The sequence below is a fragment of the Arachis duranensis genome, chromosome 10 (genome assembly GCF_000817695.3).
Source record: "Arachis duranensis cultivar V14167 chromosome 10, aradu.V14167.gnm2.J7QH, whole genome shotgun sequence".
NCBI classification, from domain to species: domain Eukaryota; kingdom Viridiplantae; phylum Streptophyta; class Magnoliopsida; order Fabales; family Fabaceae; genus Arachis; species Arachis duranensis.
Window position 1 is genome coordinate 5,853,577 of NC_029781.3, and position 5,662 is coordinate 5,859,238.

A 5,662-nucleotide genomic window follows, 5' to 3' on the forward strand; every position below is an offset into this window, starting at 1 on the left:
TAAGTAGTCATACCATATGACCAAGAAAAAAAACCGAAAAAAATATTATTAATAACCAAATATTATTTTTTCCTTTTATAAACGAGAAAAAAAATTAAAAAATAATTGATAGCTAAATTACTAAAGAATTCCTATTGATCACCTAAAGTTTTTAAATTTTTTATATTTCTTAAATTTTAGCTAGCTAATGAATTTTATTCAAACCTGAACAAATAAAGTGGAAAGAATCCTCTAGCTTACATTGAAACCTACGTATCGTATATGGTTAGAAATTAATGACTAAATCTTTGTGCTAGCATTCAAACATATAATTAAGAAGATGTTATTAATATAAAGTATTGAGATTGCTAATACCGAAGGCGATATCATAGAGTAGCAGACTAGATCGGTTGAAGGGAAATTATATAATGAGGAGATGTTGAGAATAATTTTTTTCATATTATTAGCATATTAAAAATGAAACACTAAAATTATACACGTGCTGGGTCAATTTTTTTATAATATATATTATATGTATACAAAAAATTAAACACTAAAATAATTATTAGTATATATTACATATTGAAATAAAAAATACAATTTGAAAATAAATCAAACAAAATAAATATTTGTTCTACCAAAGATACTCTTTAAACTATAACTCGTTGCTGCTATGCCGTGAATGCTTTCAGCTTCTCGATCAGTAGAGATGAGAGACTCTCAGAACTCGAACTGGACGTAGAATCTGCAAAAAGATTCTGATATCCAAGTTAGTGATATATTTATTAAAACATAAAACAGAAAGAAAGTATTGTGATTGCTTACTATGTTTTCGGCCTGCCTTATCGTTGAGCAGATGCTGTTATTTATTGTTATATAAAGTAACAGACGTTGTAGTATTATGTCCGAGCTTTAGGGATAATTCGAGATACGGACGAATAGTTTGAAAATGGGCTGTTATTTTGGAATAGGTGGAGTAGAATCCGATGTATAACATTATTAGGTCGAAGTATAAGGGTTATGGAACACAGCCTCTAAACTTAACTTGCTAACCTCTTGTTTGCAAGTTGAGCTTTTCTTACAACTGTATATACCTCGGATTAGTGATGTATCCCTGAGCCCCCAAGTTCTCTAAATTTGAATTCGGTCAATGTTTTAGGTTTAGTGACAGCAATAGTCTTCTGGAATCTCCCTGGAGGCAGCCTGTTTTTTATCACATGAAGATGTACATCAGGACTGAGTTTGGGGATTTTTATTGCAACTTTTACAAATTGTGTCATTTAGTCCTTGAGACTTTCATATTATCCTTGCTTGATGGTGCTAAGAAAATTAGAGTCATGGATGTAGATCTTTGAGGCTACAAAATGGTTAACAAATAGATCAGCAAATTCGTCAAAGCTGAAAATTGAACCTACAGAGAGAATAGAAAACCTACAGAGAGTATAAGGCAGCTCCATCCAAAAAAGTCAGAAACGAATGGCATAAGATTGGATAAAAAATACCATTTAAAAAATCATAGATTCAAATTTAATAACGTGAATTTTGGGGTCACCAAAGCCCTCATTAGATTTTAATGTGGTTGGAAGTGTAAAGTTCTTTGACATTTGGAAGTTCATGATTTCGTCAGAGAAAGAGTTTGTTCTCTTCTTGTTGAACTTCGAGAGGTGACTTCCATCGCCGTATTTGTTTCAAAATGACGTTTGTCTTTAGGATTTTGCTTGCTTGTAGTCTTTTTATCACCATCTTCTTTGTCTGTCTTACCAATCAGAAGCTCGGACATTTTTTTTAACTTCCGCTTGAAGGGCAACACTTATTGCCACTAGCTCGGCATGAGTGGGAGGAGGTGGCGGCAATGCGTCATCGGCCGTATTTGGAATCCTGCAAAAGGAGATAGGAACAACATAGAAAAAGGGATTGCAGGGTGCTACGTGATATTAGAAATTGGCCCCACTGTGGGCGCTAAATATTCTATCATGGATACTCTTCAGGTTATAACTCGTCGCTGTTATGTCGTGAATGCGTCTAGCTTCTCGATCAGTAGGGGTGAGAGATCCTGAGAACTTGGATTGGACGTGAAACCTACAAAAAGGTCTCCAACTTTTAAGTTAGTGATATATCTATTAAAGGACAAAACAAAACGAAAGTATTGTGATTGCTCATTGTGTTCTCAGCCTGCCTTATCGTTGAGCAGATACTACTATTTATTGTTGTATAAATTAACAGACATTGTAGTACTATGTCTGAGCTTTGGGGATAGTCCGAGATACGGGCAAATAGTTTGAAAATAGGCCATTATTTTGGAATAGGTGGAGTAAAATTCGAGGTATAATGTTATTAGGCCGAAGTATAAAGTAGTGGCGGAGCCATATAGTGGGAAAGGGGGATAATGATTCCCCTAATTTTATTTTTTTACATATAAAATATATGTAAAAGTAAACTACCATTTGTACCCACGAAAGTTGAAAACGCTGACATATCTACCCATAAAAGAAGGAAATTACTATTTGTACCCATAAAACATAAACTTTTGCTAACAAAACTATCCAAATCCAAAAAAAATTATTTGAATTTTCCAAATTATCCTACCACCACCACTTACTCCACACTACCACTTTTCCAATCCCAAACCCACCATCGAAATTCTTCCTCACCACCACCCTAAACCCTAACTACCACCATCACTCAAAATGCCTCCCATGCCTCCGACAAACATTCCAGAAACAACGATTATTTCAAGCAAACACAGAATAAGTACAAACTTCAACCATGTCTTGTTGTAACTCCAAGAAAAGAAAGAGACGCACCTGAATTTAGGGTAGAATCCTTCCATTGAAGGGGTAGCAGATGTGACGATCATAGGATACAGATTCCAATCCATTTTCATATTTGGGAACAGATCTCAATATGTTGGTTCTCCTGGGAGCATTTTATAGCCGCCATGAGGGAGTTCGACACCGGAGGTCCGTCGTTGTCGGCAGTGAAGGAGGTCAATGAGGGTTTGAAAGAGGGGAGGCGGTCGAGGGACACGCCGATGGAGAGTTATAGGGTGCACAGCTGGAGGCGCGGGGAGATGGTTATGGCTGCGGCTACGACGGTAACGGTAGTGCGCAATTTGGTGATTGCGTCGAGGAGGGAGGAGGAAGGGAGGGCCAAGAGAGCGGAGACTGCGTGGAGGGAGGTCGTCTGGGAAGCTTGCAAATTTTTTATGGCGGCAGTGATGATAGTAGTTGGGGATGAGAGTGGTGGTAAAGAAGAGTCTGGGTGGTGGTGGGATTTGAGATTAGAAAAGTGGTGGTAAAGATAAGGGTAATTTAGATCTTTTAAGTAATTTTTTAGTGTCTGGATAATTTTGTTGTGCGGAACCCATATTTCATATTTCATGGGTACAAATGATAATTTCTTTCTTTTACGAGTAGATATGTCAACGTTTTCAACTTTTATGAGTAGAAATGATAATTTACTCTTATATGTAAATTTCAGCTTGGCTCCTTTAAAATTTTATTTTAGTCTTATTTTATTGTATAAATATTTTTGACTCTTAATATTTTATCTAATTCTTTCCTTAATTAGTATAAGGATTATGGAACATATATCATAGCTAATTATTTAGTGACTAATTTTTTTTATGTGAATGTAGTATTTTTTAATATTTTTTTTGAAAAATTAAAGAAAAAAAATATGAAACAGCAGGCGATATCTCTTTCTAGCTAGCTTCCCGCTGTAAACCTGTAATTGCCGATGTAAAATTTGCTTCCAAGTTCCACTCGGTGAACATGAAAGTTTACGTTATTAGAATACTAGTAACGTGTGAGAAGTAGTAAATGGATGTACTAAAATATGTTAATACATAAGAATCCAACTATTCTAAAGTTATATTGTTATTTTAGAAAAAAAAAATACATTATTAATCTTTTTTAAATTAAGATAGTAAAATTTATAAATAATAAATATTATAAATTTAAAAATGATTAAAATATCACTTTACTACTTTATTAATATTATCATTTTAAAAACTCTTTTTCTAATACACAACTTGTCCATATATAGTTTGTTTATATTCTTTCAAATTTTAACATTTTAACTAATTATAAGTTGTAACCCACATAAGAGCTAAGACGAACATATACGAAACCAGAATATAGCCAACGGTTTGGAGGCTGTTACTTGAAGACAAAGTCATATGTTTCCCGACTAATTGCAATTAAAAAGTGCTTGTTTACGCGACTATTATATGATTACAAAGCGAGAAGAATATGATGGTGTTGACTTCGGTAACTTATCTACATCAAGGTATATATAATAACAAAGAAGATTTCCAGTCATTTGTTGATCTATACATTATATTATAATTAGTAATATAGCAGAGAGACAAAAAAATTAGAATTTATTTTATTTAATATTTATTAATTATTATTAAAATAAATAAATATTAAATAAAATAAATTTTAGTTATTTTTTACTAATCTCTTTTTGTTATTAAATATTTTCAAATTATAATACGAAAATTGATCTGCAAGAATTTGTATGTAATGTACCAATGATAGAATTTTAATTTTTTTTATTATTATATAAAGAAGAGAGAGATACACTTAGCATGAACGTAAATCACGGATGTAGTTAAGAGTTCCATGCATCTATCTCAACATCATAGTGGTAGCTCTATCTTATATCGCCTCTTGGACGTAACTTAATTTTCTTGGACCATTTTAATATTATTTTTTTCAGAGGGATGATAGAGACATTCATTGCTATTTCTGAATTCTGAAAGCCATTATTGTCTATTCTTTCTAAGTGACAAATAGTACTAACTATATATTTCATTAAGAAAAAGTCTAGGAACTAGTAATTTTATTGCATTTTCATCAGCATGTAATTGATAAAAAAAGTGAGTTATTGAATAAAATCTCACACGAATCTCACACTATCAAATCATTATTGATGACTAATTGATGACTACTAATTATAAATGTTACTGGCTTCCTAACATTACTTTTTCATTGACACTTACGCGTAACTATTTTTTAATGAATGAGTAAAAAGAGTGACTGAATTTAATGTACTATATACGGTAATAATAATTACTGAAGAGGTACAAAATAATAATCATATATATACAATGGTTCAGTATTTAATCTATCAAACTTGGACATGTTGGCTCCGTTTATTTTTTGAAACTGATAATGAGACTAAAGAATTGGGATTGAGTATTATGTTTAGTAATTAGAGATTAGAATTAGAATTTTGTCAATTTTAAAATATAAAATTTTAATTTTTTTGATATTTGTAAAAAATGAAGATATATACATGGACTAAATTTTAAAATATTAAAAAAAAATTTTATTTAACTTTTTGAATTTTAAATTTAATCTTTAATTTTTATATTTATTATAAACTAAATATCATACTGAAATATAACTCAATCTAATACACATTTTACATCAAATACAATATAAAAACTTAAATTAGTCTTTGTCTCTACCTCTCAATTTCTAATTTTTAGTCTCAATTTCTTTTTTAAATACAGCTTTTGAGATTTGGTCTAAACTTTTAATTGTGTTTATTTATAAGTATATAAGACACTAAAATAAACACATAAAGATATAAAATTATATTTGACATAAAAGACATAAATATAGACATTATGTTTAAAGATAATAAATTAATATATTTTATATCATTCTTG